General features: G+C 45.3%; 1 protein-coding gene and 1 long non-coding RNA gene across 2 annotated transcripts in view; both read right to left on the reverse strand.

The window, feature by feature from the left end:
• The window catches only part of LOC115544457 (uncharacterized), a 993,561-nt gene that overhangs the window by 360,426 nt on the left and 618,030 nt on the right, over positions 1-15,105 (reverse strand). The window lies entirely within an intron of this gene.
• Positions 1-15,105, reverse strand: part of LOC115544510 (uncharacterized) — an 84,456-nt gene that overhangs the window by 34,407 nt on the left and 34,944 nt on the right. The gene's annotated exons all lie outside the window — the stretch shown is intronic.

Genomic DNA, 15,105 nt, shown 5'->3' on the forward strand with positions numbered 1-15,105 from the left:
TAGACCACTTGGTTATTAAGAATAAAACATAAAATCTGCTTTAAATCAGGTTGTAAATCAGGATTATGACAACAATTATGATATAAGATCCCTTAAGACCAAAACTGGTGAAGTCTGAAAATATACAAAGATGAACCATCAATAGGTATTTTATATACATTACAAATAATAAACGTTCTTATCTAACTATGGGAGATCTTAAAAGTATTTTCATGGTTGATCATGCTATACTTTCCAGAAGAGAGAGAGAGAGAGAATGTAATTGTGTGTAAACACAGACACTGAATCATCAGTGCTGTGTGTGTGTGTGTGTGTGTGTGTGTGTGTGTGTGTGTGTGTGTGTGTGTGTGTGTGTGTGTGTGTGTGTGTGTCCTCCTCCGCACCCGTTTTTTTTTTTTCTACAACCGACGCCGGGCCCCCCCCCCCCCCCTCTACCGCTGAGGGATCACAGAGACGCTGCCCACCAATACCCCCACCCCCGGGAGGAGGTCCTCCTGGGTGAAGGAGGACCAGAAGGTGTGGATGTGTGTCAGTGTGTCTGAGGACCCTCCTCCACCTGGGGACACTCTGTAGAAGGACAGAGAGCCAGCAGGCCGGTCCAGATACACTCCTACTCTGGTGGAGCCAGCGGGGGGGAGAGGGAGGACTGTCTTTATACCGTTGTACCGGGCATAGTAACGACCATCATAACAATAAAGAGCCCAGGACTTGTTGTTCCCTCCAAGCCTGCTGTCATCACCCCCTTCTCTCCTTGTGATTCCTCTGTATGTCACTCCTATACCAACCCATCCCTTCCATTCTACCTCCCAGTAACAGCGGCCAGTCAGAGCCTCTCTACCCAACACCTGGCGCCGGGAGTCAAATCTGTCTGGGTGATCCGGATACGACTGGTCCTCTCTAACCTGCGTCACCTTCCTGTTGTCCTCAGACAGAGAGAGTCGTCTGTGGGCCGTGTTGGGGTCCAGTGTGAGGTCACAGGCATCTGAGGGAGAACCAGACATGATGAGCTGCTGAACCGCTCTTCATCCTCATCATCATCACTAGTGCTGTTCTCCTGCGCTCTATGTACATATACATAGATATGAACACATACATGCATATACATATGTACACATTCATAGATACACACACCTCAACAACAACGTTATGAAAACAACAACAATATTATGAACAGATCAACAACAAACATCTCTCCTTGGATCCAGGCTGCTCTTCTTCTTTTTATTCTCTTTCAGACTCTTTATGTGATCGCTCTCTCTTCTTCTTCAGCCCCCCCCCCCCCCCTCATCCCTCTCCCCCTCAGCCCCTCCCCCTCACCAACCCCCCCCCCCCCCCCCCAGCCCCTCCCCCTCACCAACCCCCCCCCCCCTCAGCCCCTCCCCCTCACCACCCCCCCCCCCCCCCTCATCCCCTCCCCCTCACCAACCCCCCTCAGCCCGGTCACACCCCTCCCCCCTCAGCCCCTTCACCCCCCCTCCTCCCCACAGCCCCCCCTCCCCCTCACCGGCCCCTCAGCCCGGTCACCCCCCCTCCCCCTCTCCCTCAGCCCCTTTATCCCCCCTCCCCCTCCCCCCTCAGCCCGGTCACCCCCCCCCCCCCTCAGCCCTGTCACCCCCCCCCCCCAGTCCTCCCCCTCAGCCCGGTTGCCCCCCTCCCCCCCTCCCCCTCAGCCCTGTCACCCCCCCCCCCCCCCCCCCCCCCTAGTCCTCCCCCTCAGCCCGGTTGCCCCCCCCTCAATGTAACAATGTAATACCTGCTGGGTTTTATACAAGTAGGTTTAACTGTGATGGTCGACAGTATTAATATACGGAAGATACATGAGGTCAGCCATCATCTTCATTCCCAGTAGGATGTGACCTCACTTCCTGCTGTGTGGATGGACTTCCCGTCTCAATAGTGAGTGTGTGATGTGATGAATCAAACAGACACTTACACTTCTTAAGAGCTGGTTTCAGCCTCCACACTCCACCGTGCTCCACACTGGGGGGGAAACAAAGTGAGAGCAGCATGTTGAAACATTCACCTTCATCATCTGCCGTCTCATCACGTTCTACACAACATGAGTGACAGCTGCCTCTTCAAACCACTTCATCTAGCAGCATGAATCCTAGTAGGAGACTTTGTCCCTGAGTGGTGAGCTGTCCTCTCCATGCCTGAGAGTGTCCAGTCTCCAGCGTGGATCCTCCAGTCCAGCAGAGAGCAGCGCAGCTCCAGAGTCTCCTGGGTGATTGTAGCTCAGGTCCAGCTTTCTCAGATGGGAGGGGTTGGAGCTCAGAGCTGAGGCCAGTGAAGCACAGCCTTCCTGTGTGACCAGGCAGCCAGACAAGCTACACACACACACACACACACACACACACACACACACACACACACACACACACACACACACACACACACACACACACACACACACACGTGTAAAATCCTGTGTTTTTCCAGTCTGCCAACCACTTAGTGAAAGTCCTACTCCAAACACAGGTGGCGTTGCCTTGATGACGTAGAAGGTCCTTTTATGAAGCACTTCCTGGTCCATTGTAGGGACCATATTTGTGGATAAAGAATTAGCAATTAAGATAATGAGTACTGGATATTAGGGGGTTACAAAAAAATGTAAACGTTTACACGACCCCTACTTTTTCGTGTACACGGTTAACCGTTTCTTTATTAATTAATGGACCGCAGTCGCGCTATAGGGGGATTATTTGTTTATCGATGTGCGAGCAGAATGATCGCAAAAAATAACTTTTGTTTGACCGGTTGCCGTGGTTATCTCCACGTGGTTCATTTGCAGTTGCGGTGTTAATTAGGATGTTTTCAGCTTACTGTTACATTAAACTGTATAAGAAAACGCGGTTATATGCTAGTATAGACCCTATAGTATCGGTGGTATAAAGGCTGGGACGGATTTCAAATTATAAATATGTACACTTTATGTTGAAAGTATAGACCGTCGCTATTCCCATTGAAACGAATGGTGCGGTGATTATTCTTCAAAACGAGAGCTGGTAAATTGGGAAAAATGAATTAAACTGTAATCAGACAACGCGGTTATATGCTATAGACCAGTGGTTCTCAATCTTTTTTGAGCAAACCTGACCTTACCCTGATCCTCTGGGCCCCCCCCCCTATCATTTATTTTTAATAAACTAACAACCCCACTCACACTCGTGTTATATTGCTTAAAGCTATTAATGCATCGTTTTTCATTGATTTTGCGGTGGTCACTAGTAGCAATGAATGCCCTCTGAGTCGGTTTTGGTGAAAGAAATATTAAAATAGTCATGACATGCAAATGTCTCACTTCTGATTGGCTAACGGCACTGTCCATCACTGCAATAAACCCAATTAAAATTCCAGAGCGACGAGAGAGAGAGACTAGAGGGACAGAGACAGAGACAGAGACAGAGAGAGAGAGAGAGAGAGAGAGAGAGAGAGAGAGAGAGAGGCCTCGTCTCCCGTCATCCTAGACCGGGACCACGGCACTCCCGCGACTCCCGCCGTGCCCCGTGAACGAATGAATGAATGGCCCGGGAACCAAGGATACCGTGGCCAGGGCAACTTGGGCCCCACGAAAACAGATTGCGCACAGAGGGGGGGGGGGTTGTGTTATGTTACGCAGGGGTACCAATTTGTTGATATTTTCATCTAGTGTTGAACAGTGCACAATGAACAGTGAAGGTAACAAACTCTTAAAAAAGAACGTGAATTTGAACAAGTGAAAAATTAACTAATAATATATAATAATATATTGAACTAAACTTGAAGTAACATCTATCAAGTGTAAACATGCACAATATGTCAGTTTGGCGCGTTTGTGAGGCCACAGAATAGGGTACATTTCATTTTAATCAGTGGGAGCCCTGTGCTTGTTTCCCTGCAACAAGAAGGTTCCATCTGGGGGTGATGGAAGACAGTGTTTGTAATGTCTAATCGATTGCAGAATTTTGTTTTAGTTGCAGTCATTGCGGAAAACCCGGTCTTGCATAGGTACGTGGTGGGAAATGGAAGCAACGTTATCAGCGCTTTTATGGATATCTCGGGATAATCCGCTTTGGTTTTGATCCAAAAACCCGCCAGAGAGGTTTGCTCAAACACACTTTTAAGACCACCATCATTTGCTGTTTCGATCAATTGATCTTCCTGCTGCACGACAAGTGGTTCGGGACATTGACAAATAGGTTGCGGATCCACTCATTTGTTCGCCTTGGAACTTTGGAGGATGGGAAGTGAGGTTCGAATTCATTTGAAAGCGAACAAGGTGATCGCGCACCAGCTGCGAGAGAATGGGCCCTGCCTCAGTCTCTCCCAAAATCCCCACTAATGTTTGGAACATATCGAATACTCCCCTGTCCACTCGTTATCCCCACTAATCAAGCTTGGCTTTAAATGCAGCAATTTTATCTGCGAGTTTAAAGACAGTCGTTATTCTTATGATTTACTAACCAGTTACACATGTACACGTGTACCCGTGCACACCCCCACTGGATATATTAAGCTTTAAAACACGTTTTTTTAATATCTTTCCAGAGACCCTCTAAAATGTTTCTGTTGAGGCTTTCAGGGGGTCTGAGGTGTCCAACTAGGGGTAACACCCTCCAAAGACCCCCTGCACTAAACTATCACCGTCCCGTATACGGGGGACAGTGGGGGGGCAATATAATTATATTCTGAGCTCATTTTTATAATTGATAGGTTGCAGGCATATGGATGTATTACAATATCCACCTAATCAAATGGTGTTAAATCTCCAATGATACAAAATCACGGATGTGGTCATCACAGGTACTGAGTTATAAGATGAGTTATATAACCGTCCTCTGATGTGGAACTTGTGGTGTAACTGTTTGACCATTGAGTAAAACTGACCTGAGAGTTTCCAGTGTACAGTGTGGACTCCCCAGTCCAGCAGAGAGCAGCTTCACTCCTGAATCCTGCAGATCGTTGGAACTCACGTCCAGCTCTCTCAGACTACAGGAGTTGGAGCTGAGAACTGAGGCCAGAGCTTCACAGCATCTCTCTGACAGACGACAGCCATTCAGCCTGCACACACATAACACAATATGTTAGGGACTGTGATTAGAATGACCGACATCTTTTACTTTAAACTTAATGGAGGATTTTTCACTTTTTTTCAGGAGCACTCGTGCCCCCAAGTTAAAAAATGTAGGAGCACAATAGGTTTTTGTTTAGAACATTTATCAGCCTGCAGAAATTGCACACACCAACAGCACCAATTTACTAAAGCAAAATTAAGACTAATAAATAGGGAGATGACATTTAGGCTACACAAAACAGCACCAATTTCGGCTTCCACCGTACCAGGGTTATTGGGCTGGGACTGGGTTCGATTTATATAGAAATCGGGAAAGCGAGAATGCCTAGTGGACTCGATGTGTTTCACCACAGCATCGCGTATCAGATTAGGGTTCCCCGTTATGAACAGAGAGGAGCCTGCCATTGCCGATGGGGCTTCCTTACAAAATGTACAGACTTGGCATCATAAACTAGCCACCCGAAATCCTTCAACCAGTCGGGGGTTGAATTTGTAGACTTTATCGACTACAGTAACAGCATTAACTTTCTCCACGCAGTCTATTCATAATATTGTAATGACCACGGAAAAGGCAGTGAATGAAGTATGATTAGACAGCGATTTAGATACCTAATAAACCGTTGGGACACACAAGACTGGTAACCATAGCAACGTAGGTAAACAAACCCGCTAAACCCTCCCGTAGCGCTCCCCGCGCTACGGCCATCCGGAGGCGCACAGAGCTTTTGGCCGTGATATTATATATACAATACAATTATAATATATTATATACTATTCTATATAGAGCTCGGGGAGTCGCAAACGGCAACAATCACTTTCTCCTCCATGCTGCGGTTCCCCCCGGACTGCACTGCAGGGAACGGTTGGCAGGTTGAAAACTGATTGGCTGTTACGTTACACACGTCACTCAGTGGCCACGCTGTTGAACGCTGATTGGCTGTTACGTTACACACGTCACTCAGTGGCCACGCTGTTGAACGCTGATTGGCTGTCATCACGCGAATGTCGCGGCAAAGTTTCAACTCGAGCAAAAGTGGCGTGCTGCAAATCCACCTGAAATCCACGTGAACGCGCTCGCCAGTGCCGGGCAAAAGTGTCGCGATGCAAATAGAATCGCTGCTTTGTATGGAATCGTTTCGCCCCTTCGCGTTTGGTGTGAACGCACAGTATAGTGCGCTGTGGAGAAGTCACTCGCACGCGTGCTCCTGTTTTGTTTTTCTCGTTCGCACACCGATATATTCACTCGCAAATGCGAGTGAAATGGGCGCACTGTAGAGCCCTGGATGAAGTAGTTCCACCAAGCTAAATTGTTCCCCTTTCAGTAAATTCAGCTCTCTGAAAGTGAGGAGAAATGTAAAGTGTATGTCGTGGTTGGCTTGTTCTTCAGCCCAGTCCAGGAAATCTGCTCAATGTCCTCTGATGTAGAACTTGTGGTGTAACTGTTTGAGATATTGAGTGAAACTGACCTGAGAGTTTCCAGTGTACAGTGTGGACTCCCCAGTCCAGCAGAGAGCAGCTTCACTCCTGAATCCTGCAGATAATTGGTACTCAGGTCCAGCTCTGTCAGTCTACAGGAGTTGGAGCTGAGAACTGAGGCCAGAGCTTCGAAGCATCTCTCTGACAGATGGCAGGCATTCATCCTTCAAACAAACAATAAAAAACAACATGTTAGGAACAGTGATGCATTTCTTATTTGAAATTTGTCATAAGACATGTTTTATTAGTTTAATTAAATTTCAATACAGTAGATCTTGATCAAAATATGACTTACTTAGAGTTCAGATAACTAAATATTTAACATAACTCCTGAAAATGACCATAAAAAGAGGCAGTTCTGACTTCCGGTATGCTAATGAGGCGATAGGTAGCAAACGAAAGGCGCTCGCGACCAATTGAGCAAAAAAACTAAAAAGAAAACTAAAGCTACAACTCGAACTTTGAATAATATAGATCATGAGTATTTCTAAAAGTGGAAAGGTACAAGAGAAAAAGAAGAAAGCAGACGGGAGATATGCACCGACTTGGCCGACTATTAACCGACTTGGAAGGGAGGTCAAGGAGAAGCAATATTCAAATCTGGGGGCTGAAGGAAGGGGTTGAGGGAGACTCGGCTGCTGATTACGTGGATAAATTGATTGGGAATGTTGGAGGATATTGAATTGGATATTCAAAGGGCACACAGAGCATTAACACCGAAACCACAACCAAACAAGCCCGATTATATAAGAGCGATTATAGTCAACTTTTTGATGTTCGAGGTTAAAGAGAACGTACTGACGGCCTGAAAATCGATGCTGGAAGTCGAGGGACACAGAGTGAGTTTTGATCATGACTACGGAGCAGAAGTGGCGGGTAAACGTCTGAGATATGCGGTCAACAAAAAAATTCTAAAAGAGAGGGGGATTCGGTTCTAGTCCCCAAGGGACACACTCAGAGTTCACTGGACCGAAGGAGTCAAAGTATACAACGGCGCTCAGGATGCGGCGAGGGCGATGCGGGAGAGAGGACGGCAGGTCCCAGACCCGGGAGGGGAGAGACAGACACCGCTGCGGAGACTGGAGGCAGCGCCCAAGTGGACCAAAATCAGGAGATGAGCGCACGGGGGAGGATACAGGACGTGAAGCGCCACGGTGACCGATAAGTAAAGAACATGGACACCAACACAGATTTGACTTTAGAAATGTTAAATAAAGCCTTTTGTTTCATGGCTTGACGGTCCTTTCGACACAGTGACGTGATCATTTACAAGAGCATAAGCTGACGGACTTATAGGATCACTTGTTGCAATTGTATATTCATACCAAGGGTTAAAAGAAAATATGGAAAATGTACACAAAGCTCTCGGCCGGGAGCTCTGGAATTTAGATGTTGGAACCTTATAGTGAGCTCTGGAGACCACCGCCTGAGGAGAACTCCACCACTAAGAGGACCCTCTCACTAGGAGAGGCTCTACCCCTCACCTACCAACAGGGGGACACATTTGAAACCCCCGAATGCCTTTGAAGTTCAAGTTCCGATTGTTAAAATTTGTTATTTTAGTTCAGCGGTCGCTGTTATTTTTTTCATATTGGGTTATGTGACATGTGGAGAACAGAAGAATGTTTTAAGAGGAATCATAATGCAACGTTGGGGTATTAGAATGGTGTCATTCAATGTTAATGGTATGAACAATCCGATAAAAAGGAGGAGGTGCAGGTTATATTTTTTTCCAAGAAACACACCTGTCATCACAAGAACATGAAAAATGTAAAATATATGGACACAACAATGTGTTTTATGGGTCATTTAAGCAGTATCATAGGAGAGGGGTGGCCCCACTAACTTAAAACTCTGAAATTTGAAAAAAACTAAGAAATATGTGACAGGGAAGGAATGTGGTGGTTAAGGGAAAATGGAAAGACCAATGGTTACAATGATTAATGTGTACGCGCCACCGGAGAGCCATAAGACATTCTTTGATGTCATAGCTGTGGAAATGGATGGGATCTTGATTTGTGGGGGGACTTCAATGCGGTTTGAAATCATGACTTAGATTGGACGAGTACAAGAAAAGCTAGGACACATATCTCCAAGTACATGAACATACAAATGAAGCAACTAGGAATTATATATATATATAGAAAGATAGGCACACACTAGATAGAGACTACACACACTATTCACATCCACACTCAAATATGCTAGAATAGACTATTTTCTCATGACGATGGAGGATAGACACAGGGTAGAAGACTGTTAGATAGGTGTTACCGACTTGTCTGACCATAGTGCAGTATATCTGACGGTGAATCTAACCAGTAGGAGAAGGAACACAGTCTCGAGGTTAAATGTAGGTCTACTGAAGAAAGGAATTAGTGAAAGAAATAAAAGGGAGGTATAACCAGATATAAGGAAGAAAATGACAATGGAGAAGTGAACCCTATTATTCTGTGGGACGCTCTGCAGGCAGTAATAAGTAAGTAAGTAAGTAAGCTTTATTTGTACAGCGCCTTTCACAGACCAGGGTCACAAAGCGCTTCACAGTTAAAACAAAAACAATAACAATACACAGTTAAGAAGTACATACAAATTTAAGTTTAAAAGGCCAAGACAACTAGGTGACAAACATAGCAGCCCCAAGACAGCTAAGCAAAAGCATGAGCAAACAAATAGGTCTTTAGTTGCTTTTTGAAGGAGTCAACAGACTCCATCGAACGCAGAGAGAGCGGAAGATCGTTCCAGAGCCTGGGAGCAACAGCCTGGAAGGATCTGTCTCCTCTGGTCCGGAAACGAGTGTGTGGCAACGTCAACAGATTCTGATCCACAGACCTCAGAGCCCGAGTTGGGGTGTAAGGCTGGATCAGATCACTGATGTAAGGCGGAGCCTGGCCATGCAAAGCTCTGAACGTTAAAACCAAAATTTTAAAATTGATCCTGGACGAAACTGGCAGCCAATGAAGAGCTTTAAGAATAGGGGTTATATGAGTCCTCCTATTGGTGCGAGTCAGAACTCTCGCTGCAGAGTTTTGCACTAACTGCAGGCGAGACAGCTCCTTTTTGTTTAGACAAGAAAACAAACTATTACAATAGTCTAAACGCGAAGACACAAATGCATGAGTGATCAGCTCCAAGTCATTTTGTGAAACCATTTTCCTGAGTTTCGAAATGTTCCTCAGTTGAAAAAAGCAATTTTTGGTCAGCTGTTTACAGTGCTGCACTAATGACATGTCTTTGTCAAACACAACACCCAGGTTTCTTAGGCTCGGTTTGACAGACTGGCCCAAGTCACCCAGGTACTGGTTAATCCCTGGAATGGAATCATCAGGGGCAATAACCAGTGTTTCTGTTTTGTCCATATAAGGGGGAAACTCATAGCACGAACGGCACACCTCAAAAGGACCAAACTGGACCTGTATCAAAAATTAACAGGGCAACTAAAAGAGTTTGAAAAACAACATAAAAACACAAATGACCCGGAGGCACTTGCGAAGGTCAAAGAAACTAGAAGCAAGATAGACAAGATACTATTGACAGAGGTCTCCTTAAAAGATGTCCTCTTAAAGGGACCAGACCTAAATAACACTCTTCTCGGTGTCCTCATCCGCTTCCGCAGAGAGCAGGTTGACATCCGACAGAGGTTTTACTGTTTCACTGTCTGTGAGGACCACCGTGACTTTCATAGATTCCTGTGGTTTGAAGATAACGACCTCACCAACCAGTGACCGAGTACCGAATGACAGTACACGTTTTCAGTAACAGCCCTTCACCAGCTGTTGCCATCTACAGCTTGAGAAGAGCAGCACAAGAGGGACAGAAAGAGCATGGGAAGGATGCTGAGCAATTCGTCATGAACTTACCTCTTTCCCCACTGCAGGAAAAGCCTGTACACGAGCGGTGCACATTGAGGTTATAGAGAGCAGGTCAACCTCCAGTTTCATCAACGCCCTGAGAAGATTCACTGCTATTAGAGGACCTATGAGACTATTGCGCTCTGATAGAGGCACTAACTTTATTGGAGCGTGCAAAGAACTGCAGATAAACACAGAAGATCCTGAGTTGAAAGTGCACCTGCAAGACAAAGGCTGCACCTGGTCGTTCAACCCACCACATTCCTCTCACATGGATGGAGTGTGGGAGAGGATGTTCGGTGTAGCTCGTCGCATTTTGGATGCAATTTTGCTCAAGGAAAACTGTCGCCTCACCCATGAGGTTCTTGTGACACTCATGGCAGAAGTTATGGCAATTATGAAAGCTAGACCTCTAGCTCCAGTTTCTTCTGATCCTGATATTCCAGCTGTCTTCACACCTGCCATGCTCCTCACTCAGAAGATTGACACAGTTTCTGCTCCACAAGGGGACATGGATCTCAAGGATCTTTATACCAAACAATGGCGACAAGTCCAAGCTCTTGCTGAGACGTTCTGGATGCGCTGGAGGCAAGAGTACTTGGCAACTCTTCAGTCCCGTAACAAGTGGACATCAGACAGATCAAACCTGCAAACAGGAGATGTTGTACTACTGAAGGACACTCAAGTTACGAGGAATGACTGGCCAATGGGAACTATCGTGGGAACCATTCCCAGCCGTGATGGAAGAATTCGGAAGGTTGATGTCAAGATCATCCGACAAGGTACCCCTAAGGTGTATTCGAGACCTATTACAGAAGTGGAACTGCTCCTCAGTAGGGAGACTTAGTGATATTATAAAATATCAGGCGGGGAGTGTTCTGCCCCCACAATTTGTTTTTGCTCTAGACGGCTAGTGGTTGATAATGGTATTGCATGAGTGAGTTGTGTTTTGGCTCTCCTGTGTTACCGTAGTTAGTTATCTAGTTTAATGCAGCATTCCAGAGAGCACAGCATGTCAGTTCCTTCTCTTTTTGGTTGTCCAGAGAAAGTGTTAGTCCGTAAGTATTAATGTTTAAAGCATTTGAATCATTTCTGTGGCTTAACAATTATGTTTATTTAATTTCGGAATGATTAGATTTACTTATAAATCGCCAATGCTAATCGCGGTAGCATTTCCGATTGAATTACAGTGTAAAATTAGCATTGAAGCTAGCAGGATTACAAAGTCTGATGTTGATGGATACTCTTGTTTAATGCTATTGCTTAGCTTATTGTAGCTTTGTATATATTTTTTTAACCACTCTTGTTCTTGAGAAAATTAAAAAAGGCCCATCTGTCTCCTCAGATCCTGGGGAACTTCTACCGCTGCATCATTTAGAGCATCCTTACCAACTGTGTCACAGTATGGTATGGCAACTGCTCTGTCTCTGACCGGAAAGCACTGCAGAGGGTGGTGAAAACTGCGCAACGCATCATCGGTTCCTCACTCCCCTCCATCGAGGCTGTCCAGAGCAAGCGATACCTGCAAAATGGCGCGGCATCTGCAAGGACTGTTCTCCCCCCAACCACAGACTGTTCACCCTCCTCCCCTCCGGGAGGCGCTGCAGGTCTCTCCGGACCCTGGTTTAGGGGAAGCTTTTTCCCTGTGGCTGTCACCCTCCTAAACTCTAACCCCCCCCACCCCCCCTCAGTGTCTGCTCCCCCCCCCGCGGCCATTCATTGTCCTAGTCCATGCTAGTTGACTGAGCAATTATCCCTCTACCAACACCCATAGTACTCTATTTTATTATACTATATTTATGTTTATATTTACTGCACTTATAATACCTCTATGCTGCTCTGATACTGTATAATTCATGTACAAACTGCACTTTACTGCTCCTTTGCACCTCCGGTTGGTCACAAAACCTCATTGGATAGGATTCATAAAGTGAATCCAATCCAATCCAAAGTGATGCTGAGGCGCTGGCGGTAAAAACAGAAAAATACCCCCTATGCAATCAAAACATTAACAACTTATTAAAAGTGAGTGAATCTGTTCACATGAATGGACACAAATGGATGGTACGTGACCAAGGACATTCTCAAGTCTAATAAAGGGCTCCGACCACATTTGTTAGGGTGCCACCCAATTAAAAAGTTATTGGCACCAGTAGAAAATGTGCCTAACCCCTGAGAGGACCTATTCTACTGAATAATTTAGACCCGTTAACTCTCTGGAGGTAAATCTGCGCAATGTCCTCTGATGTAGAACTTGTGGTGTGACTGTTTGAGATATTGAGTGAAACTGACTTGAGAGTTTCCAGTCTACAGTGTGGACTCCCCAGTCCAGCAGAGAGCAGCTTCACTCCTGAATCCTGCAGATCGTTGGAACTCACGTCCAGCTCTCTCAGACTAGAGGAGTTGGAGCTGAGAACTGAGGCCAGAGCTCCACAGCATCTCTCTGACAGATGACAGCCATTCAGCCTGCACACACATAACACAATATGTTAGGGACTGTGATTAGAATGACCTACATCTTTTACTTTAAACTTAATGGAGGATGTGTATAGCAACCAATAATGTTATAGTGGCAAATTAAGTAATAAATGCCAATAACATAAAAATGTAAATGTAATAAAGCCAATAACTTAATAACTTGCCAACAATGTAATAAAGTTGTTGAGCCAATAACGTTATAACTTTTTGCCAATAATGTTATAACTTATTACGTTATTGGCTGCTTACTATTATTATAACAGAACCCCAAGAGTAAAGTATAAATCCAAATTCACTCTTTGCTCCTTTAAGGCATCCTCTGGAGGGGGTATGAGGGTGGAGGGGTCACTGTTAGGTCAGATATTTAAGCGCTTGATGCAAGATGCAATAATAAGGTCAAGTGTGACAAATTCTCTCCAGAAATTGAAAATAAAATAAAGAGATACCTAATTTATTGCATTATTGGCTCAGTTATTACATTTTCTGAATATTTTTTATGCAAGGCCAATAACGTAATAACCAGCCAATAACGTAATAAACTATAACATTGTTGGCAAAAAGTTATAAAAGCTTTAATAAGATGTTTTATTAATTGAACTACATTAGATCCTTAAATGTTAATTTAATAATCTGCGTAACTTTTACTTTTAACGTAATTAAGTTATTGTCTTCATTTTATTAGAAAAGTGGGTTAGTGGGTTTATTGTAATACATGTTATTAGAGAACCTACAGATATGTTTTGTTAGTTATAACTTATATATTCTACTATCAGGTATATTGTGTTGTGTATTGTCATACATTATTATGAGTAAACCTACAGTGATCTTTTGGAGGCTTTGATCACTGGCAGCAGCATCAGAAGACCCTCCTCTGAAGCTTCGTATTTCTTCAGGTCAAACACGTCCAGCTCCTCTTCTGATGTCAGTAAGATGAAGACCAGAGCTGACCACTGAGCAGGAGACACATGCGTTTCGAAGAGACTTCCTGATGTCAGGGACTGTTGGATCTCTTCCACTAGAGAACGGTCGTTCAGCTCATTCAGACAGTGAAACAGATTGATGCTTCTCTCTGGAGAGAGATTACCATCTAACTTATGCTTGATGTAAGACACTGGTCCCTTGTTGTTCTGTGAGCTACTTATTGTCTGTCCCAGCAGACCTCGTAGGAGAATCTGATTGGTCTCCAGAGAGAGGCCCAGGAGGAAGCGGAGGAACAAGTCCAGGTGTCCGTTCTCACTCTGTAAGGCCTTGTCCACAGCACTCTGGTAGAGGAGGAGTTCATCTTCACTGGAGGTTGGTGGTTCTTCTGAGAGCAGATTGACACCATCGTGGATGAAGGAATAAAAGACATAAAGAGCAGCCAGAAACTCCTGGAGGCTCAGATGGACAAAGCAGAACACCTTGCCCTGGTACAGCCCACACTCCTCTTTAAAGATCTGGGTGAACACTCCTGAGTACACTGAGGCTGCTCTGATATCAATGTCACACTCTACCAGGTCTGCCTCGTAGAAGATCAGGTTGCCACTCTCCAGCTGGTTAAAAGCCAGTTTTCCCAGAGAAACAATGATCTCCCTGCTCTGTGCAGTCCAGTTTGTGTCTGTTTCAGTTAACAAACGATACTTCCTGTCCCCCTGTATGGACTGAACCCTCAGGAAGTGGCTGTACATCTGAGTCACAGTCTTGGGCGTTTCTTCTCCTATCTGGGATGTTTTGAAGAAGTCCTCCAGGACTGTAACAGTGATCCAACAGAATACTGGGATGTGACACATGATGTGGAGGCTTCGTGATTTCTTGACGTGGGAGATGATTGTGCTGGCCAGCGTCTCATCTTTGAATCTCTTCCTGAAGTAGTCCTCCTTCTGTTGGTCGGTGAACCCTCTCACCTCTGTCACCATGTCAACACAATGAGCAGGGATCTTATTGGCTGCCGCAGGGCGTGTGGTTATCCAGACGCAAGCAGAGGGAAGCAGGTCGCCCCTGATGAGGTTTGTCAGCAGCATGTCCACCGAGGTGGACTTTGTGACATCATTCCATATCTTGTTGTTCTGGAAGTCCAGAGGAAGTCGACACTCATCCAGTCCATCCAAGATGAAGACAACTTGGAACCGGTCGTATCTGCAGATTCCTGCTTCTTTGGTCTCAATAAAGAAGTGATGAAGAAGTTCCACCAAGCTAAATTGTTCCCCTTTCAGTAAATTCAGCTCTCTGAAAGTGAGGAGAAATGTAAAGTGTATGTCGTGATTGGCT

This window comes from Gadus morhua, chromosome 5 (genome assembly GCF_902167405.1).
Source record: "Gadus morhua chromosome 5, gadMor3.0, whole genome shotgun sequence".
NCBI classification, from domain to species: Eukaryota; Metazoa; Chordata; class Actinopteri; order Gadiformes; family Gadidae; genus Gadus; species Gadus morhua.